Source organism: Tenrec ecaudatus, chromosome 16 (assembly GCF_050624435.1).
Source record: "Tenrec ecaudatus isolate mTenEca1 chromosome 16, mTenEca1.hap1, whole genome shotgun sequence".
In the NCBI taxonomy this organism is placed as follows: Eukaryota; Metazoa; Chordata; class Mammalia; order Afrosoricida; family Tenrecidae; genus Tenrec; species Tenrec ecaudatus.
Genome location: NC_134545.1, coordinates 106364283 through 106384822, shown reverse-complemented (window position 1 = coordinate 106384822; position 20540 = coordinate 106364283). Strand labels below are relative to the sequence as shown.

General features: G+C 51.5%; 1 pseudogene; it reads left to right on the top strand.

The window, feature by feature from the left end:
• The first annotated feature begins 9064 nt into the window (after positions 1-9064).
• LOC142428696 (UPF0711 protein C18orf21 homolog pseudogene) lies at positions 9065-12346 on the top strand (annotated as a pseudogene).
• Positions 12347-20540: the final 8194 nt, after the last annotated feature.

Genomic DNA, 20540 nt, shown 5'->3' with positions numbered 1-20540 from the left:
TGGATCAAGGGGGAACCCCAAATCCATCCCCCCGTGGTCTCTGCTTTCAAAGGACAGGGGCAGCGTGTCAGTCCTAAGCTGCCACCTTGTCTTCTTGGGTTTCCATGAAACCAGAACGACATGTAGACAGATACTCCTTTGGGAATGCTTCCTAGCTTCCCACTGGAGTCAGATGGTGGACATCGCATGGGGGCTGGCTGGCACTCTCTGCATTTGAGCTAGTGTCAGCAAAGACTGGAACTGTGTCGTGGAAAGAGAGAGATTCTGGAAGCTTGGATGAGCCCAGCAATTAAACACCCTTGGATAGAAATATACTTAGAGTCCTGGGGGTGGGCCGAGGGAAGGTAAGCAATGTCAGGCACCCATCCGAGCCTCAGTGTGCCCTGAATCCCCACAGAGAAAGAGCCCTGGTGGTGCAGTGGTTAAGCACTTAGCTACAGTCATAGTGACTAGTGCTGTCGTGACAGAGAGACCACAGTGGCTGGGCTTCACCAACAGCCAGGCAGTCCCTCTCCGTTGAGGAGGGTGGATGTCCGACTCGAGGGAAGGCTGATGATGTCAGGGTGCTGACCCCAAGGGAAGGCGCTCTCTCTCTCTCTCTCTCTCTCTGGAAGGTACTTGTCACCCTTCAACCATCTGTGGGCCTGGCATTCCTCAGAGATGTCCATGTGTCTTGGTGTCTATCTTCCTCTGGTTCTAGAAGGTGCTTAGTCAGGGTCTCCTCTTGCTTTTTCTTTCCTTGGGGTGCTGGGGTCCCGCACTCTTTGGCCTTCCTTCTCCTGGCAGACACAAGGTGATGCAGGCCACACGCCAGGGACGCTCCCCTTAGCTCGGGTCAGGCCCCTGACTCTGACCTGCAGAAGAGTGTCCCACTGACCCTTGACCCCTTTACAACTGATTGGCTCTTCACTTCCGTGGGTGTCTAGGTTATCATATTTGTGTAAGGAGCTTGCCAGGACTCTCCCGCAGAACCACTGAGTGGATATGAAACACCAGCCTGAAGGTTGCACCATGTGTGTGGGGGGGTGCTGTCTTACCAGAGTGCCCCCCCTCACTGCCACTCATAGTGACTCTCTATAGGGCTTCCAAGACTGCCCATCTTTATGGGAGGAGACAGCCTCACCTTTCTTCTGAGCAGTGGCTGGTAGGTTTGAACCACTGACCAAGGGCACAGTTAGACTCCAGTGCTTACCCACAATGCTGCTAGGGCTCCTGACAGGTGTGTGAGTGTCACTAAACCTGGTGATGGGGCTTCACTACTCTCCCAGGACATTTCCTGGGGCCCTTGGCTCCCAGTCCCTTCACTGCTGGTACACCCCAGCTGCCAGCTCGGACAAGGCTGTCAGATTCTGCCCAGCTCCAGCTGTTCTATTGGCTGGTCCTTGGGTGGCGGCCGCGGTGTCCAGGCACTCACCAGCTTTCACTGACCTCCACTGCTCTGGGGCCTCCCCATGTTTGCCCGGCTGAGTCCTGCTTCCTCTCCCTGGCCAGCGCTCAGCCACTGCTTGCTGACAGAGTGATGGAGACAGGGCCCAGTGAAAGGGCGGGCAGGTGACCTGGGTCTTCTGCTGGCGGGATGGTGTCCGCCCTGGTTTTAGTGGGTGGCTCAGACATGGACAAGCTGCAGCCTTGGGAATTGGAAGCTTCTTATGTCCCTGAGGAAGTAAAGCACGTGGAACACGTGGTTAAGCACTGTGCTGACGGGAAGGTTGGCAGTCAAACTGGTGGCTCCTTGGGAGAAAGACTCAGGAAGCTCATAGCCCAGAAACCTTCTGGGCAGCTCTGCTCTGTCCCACAGGGTGGCGATGGGCCGGCCTTAGCTGAAAACGGCACCCGGCCAACACCTCACTACTCCAACGTCACACATCAGTGTAACATACTGCCACCACCACACAATAACAGCACATCCCACCAACACCCCATGACCACAACACCACACACAACACAACATACTCCTACCACCACCCACACCCCACTGTCACAATACCTCCCACCAGCATGACATGCTCCCACCACCACCACCACCCTATCACAGCATCCATCATCACTCTACAGTTACACAGCACCACTACCACCATACCACCAAACAACAACACAGCGTGGCACACCACCACCATGACCGACCTCCACCAACCGTACTACAACTGCAAAGGTAACACACACATGGCCATCACTCGACAGTAACACGGCACCACTCCCACCACATCACTAATCAACCGCCCCACACAGCACATCACCACACCCACACCACCACCACCAGCACCATACCTCCACTATTCCACCACACGACACCACGCACAACATGACACACCAGCACCACGCAGCAGCCACTCAACCACAGCCTGGCACAGTGACCACCACAGTGCTGTCTTGTTTCTCTCTGTGTAAGGCCTCCTCTCAGCTCCCCTGCCTGGAAGCATTTCTGCCTCTCTCTATCCCACTGACAGCCACCCCAGCGAGTCCCATCAGTTGTTCGCCCAACACCTGACCAGGTTCTGCCCCCTTTTCCCTGCCGCAGCCCAACCACCACGTGCCGATCACTGGACAGGGGAGGCCTTCACCGCTGTCCCTGTGGCTCACTCTCTGTCCCAGTTTGTCCTCCTTCACTCACGTTCCTCCCCAAGGGGTGTTCTATCAGTTCCTCACTGGGCTGAGTAGAGATTCTAAGCTGCGTCAAAGCAGAAAAGAAAACCCAGGCACCGTTATCTGCTGTTGCCTCAACCCGAATCCTGGTGACCCCGGGTGTCCACGTAGACCTGGGCTCTGTTGGGTTTTCAGGTGCTGATTTTTCAAAAGTGGATCCCCAGGCCTTTCTTCAGAGGCACCTCTGGGTGGGACAGAACTGCGGACTTATCAGTGAGTAGGTAGTTGACTCAGTGTACCACCCAGGGGCCCTCTAATGGCCTGTGCTGGCCCTCAGCGCTGCCCAGGTCTGGCACCCACCCGCCATCCCAACTCTCTTGGGACCTATCCACCTGGCACCCTCCGTGGCTAGGCCTCACTGGCTTTGAGAAAGTCTAGCTGCTTCTCCCAGGCCAGGGCCTCTGGCTTCTATTCAGATGCTTTCCTCACTGGGCTGTCCTGTTCACCCTCAGGGTGGGAGGCAGGGAGGACTTCCTGAGAGCACCCTTCCCACTCACCCCAGGGGACCCCTTCCTGCCATCTGCCACAGCGCCCTGCTTCTCCCCTCGCTCCCTCCCACCTCCCCTCTCTCTGTCCTTCCCTCCCTCCTCCCTCCCGCAGCTTCCCCCTCCCCCTTGCCTGCTCTAACTTTCTTCTTTGCTTCCCTGTCCCTCCCTCTCATTCATCTTTTCTCTTAAGTCTTCATCAAGGGGGCAGATGCTTTGTTGCTGCGTTGGTTTAGGTAATACACACACACACACACACACATACACACACACACACACACACACTCACACGCACCAGGATTCAGCTCTATGAGGTAGAGACGGTGCCCCCTGCCCCTGTCCTGCTATGGACACGGAGTGCCCACTCCAAAGCCGAGGCTCACTGGTGCATGGTGAGTTCACAGTTGAGTCCTGGGGATGGCACCTTAGGCTCCATGACAGGGACTGGGGAAGAAAGGTGCTGAAAATATCACCCTCCAAACAGGTCTCTGCGCTCAGGGACCTAGGCCGAGGCACATGGGACAAGCCAGCTTCGCAGGGCCCGGGGTGGGATGGGCCTGGGGTGGGGGCGAGGTCTTGCAGGGCAACGTCGCCACGCTCCTTTTGTGTGTAGAGGGGTAAGGACACAGTGGGCGCCCTGCCCACGCAGCACTGGGAGCCCGGGCTTGCCCTGCCCGTGGTCTGCGACGGCACGATCCCATGGCAGACAAAGGCAGAAATCTGAGAGAGCTCCGTCTGATGGGAACGATCATGTTTCTTCTGCTTGCAGAAAGCTGGGTGCTTTGAAAGGGAGACTTTCCATTAGAGGTTCTAAAAATAGGTGTCATGATGGGACCCGCCCTCTCCACTGTCAGCCCCATCGTTAATTACATGCATGCTCCAAGCCGGCGGGCCGCGTCTTGCAAACACTCAATGGCCCCTTCCTTCCCAGGCCCTCAACACTGCACATGTACACATGCACACACACGCATACACGCAAACACACACACAAGCCCCTGGCCTCAGGCTTCTCCCAGCAGATATGCCTTGTGACCATCGTGGCACAAGGCATGTGACCAGCTTGCAAGGCCAGCAGCCCAGAAAGCCCCTGGGGGCAGGGCAATGGGCCCACCCCCACGCCGCATGGAGGGGCGGGCATGGGTTTGATCCATCACTGCTAGGGAGACCCCTAAGGATACCCTCTTTAGGCTCTGCCCCTGGGCACAATTTGGGGGTTGTTTCCTGTGATTCAGGGGTCCCTGGGTGGTCCAACTTGTGTGGCTGCTGAGTTTGCCCAGAGGCACCTGGGAAGGAGGCCAGGCAGGCTCTGCGAGCATTGATCCACGGGAACCCTATGGCAGAGCGCTATGCTAAGAAGACACTTGGAGTCCCTGGGAGTCACCGTGGACGAGACGAGGCGCCTGGCTTCCCCTCCCAGCCCTTGGTTGCCTGTCAGCCTGCTTCTCTCCTTCCTTCCAGAAAGTACATGGGAGTGGCTTGGGTGCCGTAGCAATGGTGGTGGGAGGTTTCCAACATGGATTTCTTATTGTTGGAAGGTCCCCGGGGCTGCTGGGGCCCAGTTTGCAGGGCGGGGCGGGGTGGTGTTTCAAGGTGTGGGGAGCAAAGTGAAGTGTTTATTTCTTTCTTCTGGGTTGGCGTTCCATGGAGGGGAATTTGCAGTTAGATTCCTGGGAAGCGCTGTAGCATCTGGACTGAATCACATCTCCTGCCTGACCCTGTGGCCTCCCTCCCAGTGGCAAGAGCGGCTCACCTTCCAGACAGCTGCAGGGTCTCCCCACCCAACATGCCTGCGGTCAGTCACAGAGCCCGGCTCAGCTAGTGAACCCCAAGCCACCACTGAGCCTGCCCTATGGCCTGGGCTCTCAGGCTCCTTTCAGAAAGCCCTAGACAGTGGGGTACACAGTCCACCCGGGTCCCCACCACCAGGGGGGCTATGTCACTCAGAACTAACTCTCGCTCTCTTTTCAGAAAGTGCTCTTGCCTTTTGGGAGGAAGGGGACACAGTGATCCAGCTTCCCAGGCACCATTCCTACCCGCGCTGTTCAGTGACTTTGTCACAGTGTCCCGGTCATTTCCATTCCTGCTGTTCAGTCCCACTGATGTCCTCTCACTGAGCCCTGAGCCACAAGCCCTGATCCCTGAATCCTGACCTTACAGCCACACTCTCATGGAACTATGAATCATGTGCTCTCTCCCCCAAAGAACGCAGTGATGGCGGGCCACCTGCCTTACTCTCCCAGCAACCTTCCGCTCAGTGCAGAGAGGGCCCCAGGCTGGGTTTCCTCCTGGCTTCCTCCTGGAGTCCCAGGTCCCCTCTGGTCCTCTCTAGAGGACGTCTGGAGGGTCCTCCATGGAGGGTCAGCAGACACCCACAGGTGCATCTGGAAAGCTCAGAAGGTGTCCTGCAGTTGGCACTGCAGTTGGGCAGGTGGTTTCTAACCAGAGGTGGGCAGTTGAAGTTGACCCAGAGGCTCTGCAGGAAAAAGCATGGCAGCCTGCCATACTGTCATTGAGGAGGCGACAGCCAAGAATGCCCTGGTGGGGGGAGCAGTGCCACTAGGCCACAAAGTCTCGCTAAGAGTTGAACTTGACTTGATAGTGCCTCCCCAAAAATCCAAATCAAACTCACGTCCATGGAGTCGTTCTTGTTCATAGCAACCCAACAGGACAGGGCAGAGCTGCCCCTGTGGGTTTCCAGACTGAACTCTGTACAGGAGTAGAAAGCCCCATCTTTCTCCCTTGGAGAAGCTGGTGTTTTCGAACTTCTGACCTTGTGGTTCACAGCTCAACAGTGCCAGGAGGGCTGAATCCTTGTCAAGGGAGACAGAAGAGGAGTGGTGAAGGGTTCAGATCCTGAAAGTGGATGGCTGGGCCTAAAGGTCACAGAGCACATGGTAGTCGGGGGGAGGTGGTAGTAGCTGGAAGGAAGGACTGGCTTGGTGGCAGCTGAGAAAAAGGCCTCCTGAAGACTGTGGGGAGGAAGGTGCTCAGGGTAGCCGGAGAAGGGGTGCCTGGGTAGCTGTGGAGGCACAGGTGAAGGACAAGTGTGGGGGAGCTTGGTCCATCTTTACTGAGCATTGACTCAAAGCCAGTGAAGAACACAGCTAGGGTGCCCCTAGGGTGTGGCAAGAGATCAAAAGGCACATTGCATTGGGTCAATCCACTGCACAGGACCTCTTACGAGTGATCAAAAGCAAGGATGTAATGTGAGGCCCAAGGTTGCCCTGAATTGCCTCCAGGGCATGTGAACGCTGGCCAGGGACCGAGGAAGATGGACGAAGAAGCACTGATACATTTGAAAGACGGAGCTGGCAGAGAATATTGCAAGTGTTGTGGATTGCCAAAAGAACAAGTCTGTCTTGGAAGAAGTGTGGTCAGTGTTCCTTGGAAGCAAGGATGGTGAGACTTTGTCTCGTGAACGTTGGATATGTTATCAGGAGAGACCCGTCCCTGGAGCAGGACACCATGCTTGGCAAAGTAGAAGGACAGAGAGAAAGAGGACGATGGATTGACATAGTGGCTGCAACCGTGCGCTGAAGCCTAGGAGCGATGGTGAGGATGGTGCAGGACGGGACGGTGTTCTGTTCTGATGTGTATTGGGTGGCCACGGCTGGAACCCACCCAAGGACACCCAAGAACAACACCGCCATGGAGTGACAGCAGCAATAACGGACCCCTCTAGATGACCAGGCTCTGGTCCGAGTATTTGTCACTTGTGGACTCATGGGCTCCTCCCCAGACTGTGTGGTGGGCTGTCCCCATGTCTCAGCTGAGAGAACACGGAGGCACAGAGAGGAGAGGCGACCTGCCCGAGGACCCGGCTCCTGTCCCACCCCAGGCATCTCAGTCAGCAGAGCATAGCGTGGGCGGTACCAGTATGACAAAGACCAGGATGCAAAGCCTGGAAAGCAGGGACGATGGGGCAGTCCTGCTTGAGATAGAATGTTCTGGAAAGGGCTCTGTGAAGCGGTGGCATTTAAGTGAGAGCTGACGGCTGAGAGGGATATTTGCCTCGCTAGGAACTGGCAAGGGTTCCTTCGGATAAGAACATACTGGAGGCTCCCTTTCATTGTTGTGCTATTTTTACCTCACTTCTCAAATTCTTTTTTCTTTCCCAGGGGAAGTTCAGGGGGGAGGATGCTCCTGGGAGAAAGGGGCAGGTGCTGAGGAGTGGGTGGCAGGTCGCGGCCAGGCCAGTCCATGGTCCCGTGTGGCTCTCGTCTGGCAAGCTCTGCTTCTCTCGGAGCTCTCGAGCGTTTGGAAAATTAATTGGTTTGCCTCCAGCTCTTCTCCTTTGAGAAGGAGGCCCAGTGTAGAACTGGAGGTGCGGTGCCAGCGGCGTATGGTGAACCCCAGGGGACAAAAGAGCCTGCCCACCTCAAGGTAAAAGTCACCTTCAACGTGGTGGGCCCAGGCTGAGAGGGGGACCTACGGCACATGGGGGGAGGCCTCAAGTCTGAGTCCGAGCCCAAGAGGGGGTCCTTGGAGGACAATGCAGCCCTGGCAATGGCCACTTGTAGAGCCAATTCCATGGCACCCTTTCTATTGAGCACCTACTGTATGCGTGTGAAAACTGGCCAGTGAAGAAAGCTCCAAGAGCCAGACTCCCCGCCGTTGTCATGCCAATTCCCAGCGGCCCTACGGGACAGGATAGAACTGCCCCCGTGAGTTTATGGGACTAGACAGCCCCATCTTTCTCCCACGGAGAGGTTGGTGGTTTGGAACTGCTGACAGTAAATAGCCCGGCGTGTATCCGCTACGCCGCCAGGGCTCCTCTGGCCCAACGAATAAGGCAGAGGGGAAGAGCTGAGGCCTTGCAACGATGGGCTGGTGAGGAATCCTGAAAGACCTTGACCTTCAGAAGAACCAGTGACTCTGTGCTGGTGGAAGCCCAGCCAGTGAGCTCCTCAGAGGCCAGGATGGCGAGATTTCATCCCGCGCGCACTCTGCGCGGCCCCCAGGACTGAGGAGGGCCTGAGAAAAGAATCATGCTCGGTAACGTAGAGAGTCAGGGAATAAGAAGTCCCTGAGGACACTGGGCAACTGTACGCGATGCCCTGGACAGGCTCGGAGGGGGCCCAGGGAGGAGTCAGACTCTGGACCTTTCCGAAGGCCTCCCATGTTCCTCAGCTAGCACTCTACCTGCAGGCCCTGAGAGCTGGAGGGCCCTGTGGGAGGTCAGGGGAGAGGGCTTGCCCAGGAAGAGGTGCAGAGGCTAGACTTTGATGTACAGATAGCAGATGTACAGGTAGTGGAGCCCTGGTGGTGTAGTGATTATGCTTTGGGTTGCTAGCAACAAGGTCAGTAGTTTGAAATTACCAGCTACTCCAAGGGAGAAAGATGAGGTGTTTTTTCTTTCTTTCTTTTGCTCCTGTAAAGAGTTGCAGCCCTGGACACAGTCGGTCCTCTACTGTCCTATGGGACCACTATGAGTCAGAATCGACTCGATGGCAGTATGGATGTATTGATGCACAGGCAGGAGACCGACCGGGAGCACTCTGTGCTGAGGCAGGGATGACAAGAGAGGACAGGGTAGGATGTAGAGGTGGCCTCTCTGCATGTGGCAGCCGGGAGCCTTCAGCTTGCACCCACAGGACAGCTAACAATAATGGCGAGTAACCACAGCAGCTGACCTTGCTGAGCTGCCTTGAGGTCAGAATGGAAACCCCGACCTCCACCCCAGAGCATAGAACTAAGGTCACCATGACCCAACCCATTCGTGATGTCATCGACTGGCCCCTGGAAGTTAGAGTAGGTGCCCATCTCGGCTGGGCACATACAGTAACCAATGTTGACCTTTGAGTGCCCCCAGGAGTGCCCTGGAAGAATGGAATCCTGGCATTGGCCTTTAGCACCCACCCTGTGTGGTCACACACGGAGGGAAACTTGTTGGGCTGCAAGGAGAATGGAGCCTTGCCTGGGCCCCTGAGCGGCACATGGACATCAGCCTGCGATGGACATCCGAGGGCGAGGTGCCCAGAGACACGCAGGTGTGAAGGCACGAGGCCCAGGTTCTTTCCACATGTCTTTCCCGACTGTGCGCTGAGGGACGAGTTGGTTAAATGGGTTTTCATAAACTGTATGTCTGCTTTTATTTCTTTATTTCCTTTTATTGCTTGGTGGTAAAAATATAGGTGACAAAACATTTGCCAATCAGTTGTTTTCACATATACCGGCGAGTGACACCATTATGTCCATCAGCCTGTGCACCACGGCCCCCACCCTTCCCCACATCATGCCCCTCCTGCTGCCTGGCAGTCACCATTAAACGCTGCTCTTTCTTCGTTTGCCTGTTTCAGTTACCAGGGACGAGACAATAGTGGTCCTTTTGTGGGCACTTATTTCAGCTAATTTAAGGTTTTCAGGGTTCACCCACCTCCTCACATATATCCTCATTTCTCCCCACATGGGAGAAAGATGGAACTTTCTACTCCGGCAAAGAGTTCAGGGTCTCGGAAGCCCACACGGGCAGTTGTCCCTGTCCTGTAGGGTGCTGGGAGTCAGCATCAACTGGACGGCAAGCTCTCTTCATTTTTGGATGTGTATACGTATATACAGCATTTTATTTTTCATCTGCTGCTGCTGATTTCCACCTCTCGGCTGTATGAATAGAGTTACGACAACGTCGGAGTGCAGGCGGCTGTTGGATCCTGCTCTCCCTTCTTTGGGGTTTGTGGGTAGAATTGGGGGTGCTTGGTTCTGGTGCTGCCAGCTTTGAAATTTCAGTCAGTGGTATAAGGTGACGATGCATGTTCTGATGATATCGGTGTCTTTACATCACAACGACCGTCTTGCTTGGATCCATGATCAATGCTCGTGAAGCAGCAGTGAGGAGATGAGAGAACACACCACGACGGGTGAATCTGCTGCACAAGACTTCCTTCAAGTGTGGAGGAGCAAGGGAGTTACTGAGGACTAAGGTGTGCCTGACACAAGCATGGCATTTTCAACGGCCTCCTATGCATGCGAAGGTTGGACACTGAATAAGGAAGACCGAAGAAGACTCGATGCACATGAGTGATCTGAATTATGGTGCTGGAAAAGAATATTGAACCAGAACCCTCAAGAGGGCCCCTCACAAGAACAATAACCACAACATGTATCCATGACCCAAACCAGCTGCTATGGCATTAAGAAGCCCTGCAGCACCAGCAACACTGGTGGAAAATGAGGCTCCAGGTATTGACGGAACACCAACAGAGATACTTCAACAAATGGCTGCAAAGCTAAGCGGGCTTGTGCATTGACGCCGAGACATTTGAGAGACTTGTCCAACTCACTGGAAGAGAACCACATCTGTGCCCATCCCAAAGAAAGGTGACCCAACAGACCACAGGAATTATTGAGCACTATCAATAACAGTAAATGCAAGTAAAATTTTGCTGAAGAGAATTCCAAAGTGCTTGCAGATGTCTATCTATAGGGAGTTGCCAGAAATTCAGGTTGGATTCAGAAAAGTGTGTGACATGAGGGATATCATCGCTGATGGATTGTCAGATAGATCTTGGCTGAAAGCAGAGAATACCAGAAAGACGTTTCCTTGTGCTTTCTTGACTGGATTAGGCGGGGTTCTCTAGAGAAACAAAAGCAGTACACTTACGATTATATATATGGATAGGTTCATACAGCAAGAAGGAACATAATGGCTAATTAGTCCACACAGCAGTACAGAGGGCTCAGGTCAACTCATTTTCATGGAACTGTTAATGTATAAAGGTCCTTCAACTCACATAGGCTGCTGGTCCAAGGTCAAGAAAGCAGAAAGCAAAATCTACCCTCAGGAAAGACAGGCAGGGTGGGGCAGCAACAGTCAGTAGCACCAGGAGCTTAGGGAAGCAGTTCCAATGGGACACAAGGTGACATGATCCAACAACTTCGAGTTCAAGTGATGCACGCACCAGCAGCATGACGAAGCAGGTCTCAAAGGAGACTCAAGCTGTAGCAACAGGATCCATGGGTTGGCTCGGCTCACAGGTAATGCAGCACATGGTTGAGGCAAAGAACTAGCTCAAGCACCAACACACTGGAGGAAGAGCGATGGGATGCTGTCCTTGAAAAGTATTTTTCTTGGTCGCCCTCCAATCAAGCTGCAACCTGATTAAACTCTGCCCACATGTTCCTAGGGAGGTGGCCTAATTGGCACAAGAAACCAAACTATCACATTGACCATGCAAAAGCTTTTGACTGTGTGGATCATACAATGTCATGAGTATCATTGAGAAGAACGGGAACTCCAGAAAGCACTTGAATGTGCTCATGTGGAACTCACACACAGACTGATGAGCCGTTGTTCAAAGGCCACTGTGTGGTTAAAATCAGGAAAGGTGTGGCCAGAGTTGTATCGTCACACCATACTTAATCAGTCTGTGTGCTGAGACAATAATCTGAGAAGCTGGATTATATGAAAAAGAACACGGCACCAGGACTGGAAGCAACCTATAACATGCAAGCAACACAAATGTGCATGCTAAGAGTGAAGAAGTCTTGAAGTACTTATTGATGAAGATCAAAGCTTATGGCCTTTGGGACAGATTACATCCCAAGATAAAGAGAACAAAAGTTCTCAAAACTGGACCTATAGTTCGCCGATGAGGATGAGGAGAAGCACCGTGAGGCCGAGGCACGGAAGCTCCAAGCTGGCTGCCCGGGCGAAGCCCGCTCTCTCCTATGCTAGGAACCCCTGTGAAGCAACCTGTCCACACTGTTTCCAGTTGCTGGTGTTGGATATAACTCCTGAGTGCGCCTCAAGCCGAAGCCCAAACTGACACCCCAAATACAGAAACTCCTGGATGGAGAAGCAAAAAGTTACACACTCAGCTTTAAAGAAGCAAAAATTGTGAAAAAGTACAAAGATGCCAAAAGGGTCTTGTTGGTGACCTGTTAGACACGCAACGGAATGGTTAAACATCAAGGTAAAAGTAGAAGCTTTCTCTCCTCGCTGAAGAACAGGCTTGGTGCTCCTGTGGCTAACCCCCTCTGAGGACACCGAGAGGAAGGCTCTGAGCTCTGCGAACTCCATCAGGAGCTGTCTAGTTCCAAGGGCAAGAGCCCGGCCTTGAACTTGAGAATACCTACATGTCACGGTCAACGCCCATGTTTTCTTCCCAGAGCTTGAGCAAGACAAAGACCCGCTTTTCTTAACTAAAAATGTTGCTCAGTCAGCCAGAGTCCCAAAGAGCCTGGAGATGGATGCCAGGCATTTCTTGTCTTCTCTGTAAAGGATGGATTTTGAAAATAAGAAATGTCTAATGTATTTTCTGAAATTAAAACTAATCAGAAAACCAATACTTTTTTTTCTAAAAAAAAAAAAAAAGACTGTGAGGGCCAAGAGCAAACTTTCCTGGGCATCTGCCGGTGATTGTGGGGAAATTCCTTACTGGAACAAGCACCTGAATCCTGCCTTCCTCTGAAGGCGGTTGTATCACAAATCACAGGAAGGAGTCAAGAGATACGTGGACTGTAAGACGTTTTCGTGATTGATGCTGTTTTCTTTCTAAGGAAACTGAGACCCATTTCTCCTGGGTATCAGTAACCTCCGGGCTAACTCAGAGAGAGGACCAAGCATCTCTGTCTTGGTGTCCCCACAGCCACCTGAATAGCTTAATCTGTAAAATCTCAATGTTGTTGCTATTTTGAGAGCAAAATAATTTGCTCTGGTGAAGACCTATTTCCATATCTGAAAATTACATCCGCGCCAGAAGAGTTACAGCTTCGCTATCTTAAATCTTTTCTGGAACAGAGACGCATTTAAAAAAACATGGTAAAGTAGGGATGTAGTCAATGTACCTTTTTAAAAGCTCTTTAAATAAAATGATTTAGATACTTATAAAAAAAACAACCACTGGACCAATAAACAACATCATGATAAGCAGAGAAAAGATTGAAGTTGTCAAGGACTTAATTTTATTTGGACCCACAATCGATGCCATGGAAGCAGCCATCATGAAATCAAAGCACATATTGTATTGGGCTAATGTGCTGTGAAATATGTAAGTGTTAAAGAGCAAAGATGTCACGTTGAAGACTCGAGGAGTAGGTCTGACTCAAGCCACAGCATTTTTCACACCTTCCCATGCACTTAAAAGCTGGACAATGAATAAGGAAAGTGTGGTGGTTACATAATTACATGCCAACTTGAGGCATAGAATGTACGGCTGGAGTCTAGCCTGTCAATCAGGTCACAAGGTAACACCCACCAGGAGGATTCTCGGAATTTCCTCCCTTTCTCCTTGGAGAATGACCACAATCTCTCTGCTTGACATTCCTGCTGACAAGCCACATGAAGTCATGCTGATGGCAGCCAGAGTCCTGGAGCTGGAGGAGCCACGAGAAGACCCACACCAATGCTGAGATGCTTCCACTGCCACTGGATCCACAAGACTTTCCATCCACGGACCTGGGATCTTCCTGCACTTGGCATCATTGTGTGATGTCTCATGTGCTGCGTGAGTCTGGAGAGGAATTTATGAACTGGTATCAGACATATGGATTAATATCGGATTTATGGACTTGAACTGGACTGGGCTGGGATGTTTTCTTCATGAACAATTACTCGTTGACATAAAGCCCTCTCCACACACACGCGTGTCCCTGGATTTGCTTCTCTAGTCAACCTGGACTAACACAGAAGGCTGGAGAAGCATCAATGCCTTTGAATTACAGTGTTCACAAAGAATATTAAATATGCCATGGACTGCCAGAAGAAAAAATAATTCTATGTTGCAAGAAATACAGCCAGCATGCTCCTTAGAATTGAGGATGACAAGACTTCATCTCATGCACTTGGGACAAGAGGAACATCCAGTCCTTGGAAAAGACATTATCCTTGGAAAAGTGGAGGGTCAATATAAAGGGGAGAAGACCGTCAGTGAGATGGAATGACACAGTTGCTGTGACAATGGTGTCAGAAAGCAGCGAGACTGGACAGGGCTTTGCTATGTTAAACAGAGGGGGTCACTGTGAGCTGCAGGTGATTTACTGACAGCTGACAACAATAGCAATAACAGATGACATAGTCTGTGGATGGAAAAGGACTTGTTGCCCATGATACACTGCCTTTACTTATTAGTCCTTTATGACTTAATTCTTAAAAGCAATCAGAATGTTATGGAAGAATAAATGATCCATCACCCTTTTGCCAAAGAATTCATTTGGGCTGAGTCTAGAAGACAGTGGTACAAAATCGATGAGTTCATTTGATTCACTGGAAAAGAAAAAAATTCAGTTACATTGATTGACTGAAGTCTTCGGTTTGCAAACAACAGTGGCACCATTCTAGAAATGATTTCAGCGACGTGTATCCTAGGAAACAGTTTGAGTTCACATAATGTTCTCCATGCTGGCGGCACGGTGGTTACATGTTAGGCTGCGATCCTCATGGTCTGCAGTTTGGAACCACCAGCAGCTCTGGGCTTTCTACTCCCGTCAACAGTTGCAGTCTTGGAAATTCACCAAGGTCGCTATGAGTCAGTATTGACTCTATGATAGGGAGACTGGGACAATTAGCATAGTAGAAAAACTATTCTCAGCTAAAATTTCCTCTGCCATTGGACTAATAATCTTTCATGTTTTCTCTGATACACATTATGAGACTCTCAGGACCACTTGTGAGCCCTGGTGGCATAATGATTAAGCAGTGGGCTGCTAACCTCAATTCAGCAGTTCCAAACCACCAGCCTCTCCATGGGTGTGATAGGTAGGTTTATTGTGCCAACATGGCCAATGAGCATGTGGGATTAATTGAAGGGCAGAGAGATAAGTGGCTCGGTGAGCCTTGCCTTTCTTGTCTCTTGCTCTTTGATAATCGGAGCAGTGTGTAGCTGCCTTAGCTTATTCTCTGTCTCAATTTTATAGCTACACTACCTGTGGGACACCCAACCCGTGGACTGTGTCGCTGTAGTTTGAGGTTCCTTCAAGACCTGCTTCGCCATGCTACTGGAGTATACATCACTTGAGCTGGGTCTGGCTGACTGTTGGTGACCTGCCTTGCTGTTTGCTGCCTGTGACTCGATAGCCTGAATTGCTCTGCAGAGGACTACCTGGTGGCCTTCAAGACTTGAAGGACTGCCAGTGTATTAGCTGTCTCATGGAAGTGAGTTGCACTGTGCCATTTGTACTGCTTTATAGATTGTTTATTTCTTATGCCCACAGGGACAATTCCACTTGTCCTATAGGGTTGTTTGAGTCAGAATTGCCTTGATGCCAGGGAGTTTTACAGGACCACTGAGACAGAAAAAGGTTGGTGGTTACCAGGGAGAGTGGGGATAGGAAGCAGGGCGCACCATTAGATTACCCACTCAATTTGATGGGTTATATTTTATGTGAATGACTCCCCAATGCTGTTGTTGCTGGTAGGTGCCATTATGTGGATTTTGACTCACTCCCAGCCACCCCATGTGATAGAGTAGCATGGCCCCTCTGGGGCGTTCTTGTAACCTTTGTAGAAGCAAATCACCAGGTCTTGCGCCTGCTGAGCCACTGGCTAGATTTGAACTTCCAACCTTTCAGTTAGCAGTTGAGCATTAATGGTTGCAGCAGCAGCTTCAACTCTATTCCTTGATGAAATTTTAAAAGGAGGCTAAGCTGTAAGGCCAAAATAATAACAATTAGGGAATTTCCTTACATTGACATTCCAAAGACTTAGGGACAGAACTCTATTTGGGAGGAGAGGGAAGAGATATACTGGGGCCAAGGCCATGCCTTACTGGCACTCCTTGTAGCTGACCACTTCTGCCTGAGTGCCCACCCACACCTGTCCTGGGCATTGGTCGGCTGCCTCCTGGGCCAGAATTCACTTGGAGTCAGAAAATTTGAGGGTCAACTCCTGGCCCATCATCCCTTGCTAAGTGATTACCTTCAGCAAGAAACTACCAACCTGTCTTTGGAGAAAGACGAGGCTTTCTACTTCTGTAAAGAGCTACAATCTCAGAGACCCACAGAGGCAGGTCTACCCATCCTGGAGGGTCGCCATGAATCAGCATGGACTCAATGGCAGTGAGTTTGGGTTTTTTTTTGGAAGGAGGGAGGGCACCTCCTCCCCTCACAAGGTGCTGGGGGGCTGTATCAGTGAGGACCCCACAGGAAGCAGATGCCTCATACAGATGAACAGAAGCACAGAGGTATAGATGGGCTAAGGGGACCCCCAGGAGCCAGGGAGGCACCAGAGATGAGTGACAGCTAGGAGTCATGACCTCTGGGTTCTGCCTCACACAACGTTCTCTACTTTTTCTATCTTGTTTCCCTAATCTATTGCAATGGCCACACAGAAAACTCACAGACAATGCTCATAATTATGGGAGTGATGAAGGAAGTTAATACGTTACCATGCAGGTAAGAAGTATTCAGAGGATAGATGTGCAGTCAGGATATGTTACCGTGTCCATCAGAGCTGCATGTAGCAGGATGGCATTCACTTTGATGGCTGCACAATACTCCGCTGTGTGTACACATCACGTTTCCTTTATCTGTCCATCTGTCAGGGAACAGCTGGCTTGTTTGCACTCCTTTGATCTCATGAGTGATGCTGCCACCACCTCTGGTGTACAAGTAGCTGCTCCGTTGCTGTCTTCAGGCCCTTGGTGTAATGTCCTATCACACACACCTTTCTCCACTATTATGTCCCTACCTCCCACGGCACTCATTACTTTTCAGCTACTCACAGACAATGTTTGAGATTATACGGTTTATGAAAGAAGTTAACAGGATATGATGAAGGTGAGAGATGCTCAGGATACAGAGATTCAGTCTCAACTGTTACAAAGTTCTCTCAGGGCTGCCAGCAAATGCTCAAGGGGCATGCTACTCTGCTATAAGACTTAACCCAAAGGTATTCAGTTCAAGCTCCGTCAGTGAACCCAGCTCGCCCAATTAAGTGCCCAGAGACACCCTACTCCACAAACCAGCCTCCTGCCCCAAAGCACCCAGCTTTACTTTCCCTGAGGGCCTGGGAGCCCACCACTCTGTCTCATGATCTGGCTACTGGTTCTACTGCTGCTCCTCTGGTGTCACAGAGCTCTTCTGGATCCAGATGTTCGCTGTGCAGGGATCTCGGGGTCCAATGGGTGTGCTCCACTCCTGGCTCTTGCTGGTAGTGAGATGCTCTCCCTCCTGCTTCTCAGAGGGCCCATTCATACCCAGCAGGAGGACAATCCAATGGATCCTCTTACCAATTACTCACCAGTGAATCCTGTCAGTGTCTTCCCCTGCCTTCTTCCCGGGACCCCTGCAGGAGAAGGTCTTTTTGTGGGAGTTACAGAAGAACCACATTAAATAAGTTCTCAGCCAGCCAAGCTGGAGGGAGAGGAGGGGGCTGCCTGTGGGGCACAGCGGAATGCAGCCACCTTCAGTCCTTGGGGTCAGCACATCGGGAAAGAAATGCCCAGATCTTGACCATCCCCATCAGGACCAGTCCTTGAAGGACATTCAGTTCATAGGGACCATGCAGGCTCCAAGACACAAGGCAGGGCAGAAAGAGGTGGGCCCTGGAGACAGGCCTCCAAGCGTGAAACATCAGCCCCGTGAGCAAATGAGACCCTATCTGTGAATTCTCCAGCACGCAGTAGGTGCCCGGGGAAGTGCTGGGTCTCCAGGAAGAACCCGGCAGGTCTGGGCTCCTCCTTATCTGCCTGGCTCAGCAGTTCCCACGAGAGCGTAGTCTTATTCACAAATGGCATCTTTCAAGCCCGAGCAAGTTTCCCCAGAGGTCTAATAGAAACTAAAACCCCAGAGTGGAGGCAACAGTGAGCCGAGGCACCAAGCCGATTGCAAGGGGAACCGAAGCAGGAAGAACAAGCCTGGTCAGACCCACAGGGGCGGGAGTGAAGAACAAACACATCAGAAATTAGGTATGAAATGGGTAATGATGTCGTAATGAGCCTGAGGACAGGACAAAGGACACTGCCATTTAACACGCCATGTCTCAACATAGCAACAGAGGGGAAGACCCCTCCAGCTTCCTCGTGAGAACCATAGTTGCCATGACAACTTAGTCTCTCTCTCTCTGTGCATCCCTCGCCAGACTCTATTCTTAACAATGGCTGTGACTGAGCATGTATTTTTCTTTTTTCAGCAGCTAATTTTTCAGATTACTGATCTTTCTCCAGAGAGAGAGAGAGAGAGAGAGAGAGAGAGAGAGAGAGAGAGAGAGAGAGAGAGAGAGAGAATTCCATTTTCACCGTGCTTGCAAGTAAGTGTTACAGGCTCCGGGCTAATTAGGGAGATGAGCAGGCGTGAAAGTCCAGACTGAAAATCTGCTCGGAAGGAAGGGATTTCGTGACAACACGGGTTTCCACAGAATGGGCCCCAGCCCTGCGGGTTCTATTGTTCCTCCTCAGACAGCTTAACATAAATCTCCTCCATGGGGCTCATAAATATTTTAAAAATTATTAGCTGTGTAAGGCGTTTGAGCATTATTTGACAAGTGTGGATTTATGCTTTGTAACAGAAATGGGCTGAGCAGAATCCTAAGTGGAATGGAGGCGAGAGAAACCAGGGCTTAAAGGAAGTGCACCTCCCAGAGTCCCGCCAGAGGCTGGCCACGGGCCGTGCGTGCCTCCCAAGCCAGGCGGGATGGGATTCTGAGACGCCATTCTCGTCTCCCAAATTCCCCAGGGAATAGGTCTGCTTTTGATGGCGTGGATGATATCCGAGAGGAACGAGCACTCCGGTAAGCTTCCCTCACACGATTAGGAGCTGTGAATAGCCTGGGTGGAACTGTGGGTTACCATTGGTCTGCCAGACACGAGGTCAGTGGTTCAAACCCAATAGCTGCTCGATGGGAGAGGGATGAGGCTGCATGCTCCCCTAAGGACTTACACTCTAGGAAACTCTCTATTGGGACCCTGGGAGTCAGAAGGGACTCGACAGCATTGGAATAACAGCCCTTTAAGGAGCCCTGGTGGCGCAGTGGCTAAGCTGGTTTGAACACACCAGCTGATTTGAGGGAGGACCATGTGCGTTTGTGCAGGTTTACAGTCTTGGCAACCTTACGAGGCTGTTCTCTATCTTCTAGGGCAGTGGTTCTCCATCTTCCTGATGCCGCGACCCTTTCATACAGTACCTCATGTGGTAGTGACCCCCCCAACCATCACATTATTTTCGTTGCTACTTCATCACTGTCATGTTGCTACTGTGATGAATCGGGTGACCCTGGTGAAAAGGTTGTTCGACCCCCAAAGGGGTCGTGACCCACAGGTTGAGAACCACTGTTGTAGGGGCCTTTCCTAGGGTCCCAGACGTCTCATAGTCTGCTGTTGTCGGGTGTGGGCTATAATTCACAGCCACTCTTTATATGACCGAACAAAACACCGCCCGCTCCTGCACCACCCGCGCAATGGTTATGCTTGAGCCCAGTGTTGCAGCCGCTGCCAACCCATCTCCTCGAACGTCTCCTGCCCTTTTGCTGGCCCTTTGCTCTACCCAGCATGATGTCCTCTGCCAGGGGTGAGCCTTCTCACGGCATGTCCAAAGCATGCAGGACGAAGCCTCACCATCCTTGCCTCCCAGGAGCGCCCTGGCTGCATTTTCTCCAGGATGGATCTGCGTGTTCTCCTGGCGGTCCACGATCCTTTTAAATATTTTCCTCCAACGTTATACTTCAAATACATCAATTCTCTTTCGGTCTTTGAGGTAGCTAGTTTATTGTGCTAACCTGGCTGATAAACACATGTGGGGTTAATTAAAGGGCAGAGGGATGGATAAATGGCTCGGTGAGCCACACCTTTTGAGTTCTTGGGTCTCTTGCTTTCTGATGGTCGAACCAGGGTGCAGCCGCCTTAGCCAGTTCCCTGCTTCAGCTGGCAAGGCTCACTTCCTGCAAGACATCCCCAAGGAGAAGCGGCATGGACCTACCCTGATGCAGCCCTGGGTGCTGGAGCAGCGGTGTGAAGAACCCTGCCAGCACTGAGATGCTTACACGTTCACTGATTCGGCTTTCCTCCTGCAGTAGGTGTCATAGTGTGTGTTTTTTGAGATGGAGGAGGACTTTGTGCATTGGTCTTGGACATATGGGTTAATGGTGGACTTGTGGGCTTGGGCAGTACTAGGTTGGTATGTTTTCTTGATGTGCACTTACCCTTTATATAAAACGCTCTCATATACATGAGTTTCTGTGGATTTGTTTCTCTAAAGTACCCAGACTAACACAGTCTTCTTTAGTCATTGTCCAACATTCACATGCGTAAGAGGTGATTGGAAATACCATGGCTTGGGTCAGGTGCACCTTGGTTTTCAAAGTGACAGCTCTGCTCTGCGACACCTGAAAAAGGTGTTTTGCAGCAAATGTGTCCAATGTTGACACATCACTTGGGGTTTTGACTGCTGCTTCCAGGAACACTGCTGGTGGATTCAAGTGAAATAAAGCCTTTGACAAACATTTTCTCCATCTTATCATAGTGTTGTCTATTGGTCCGGTGT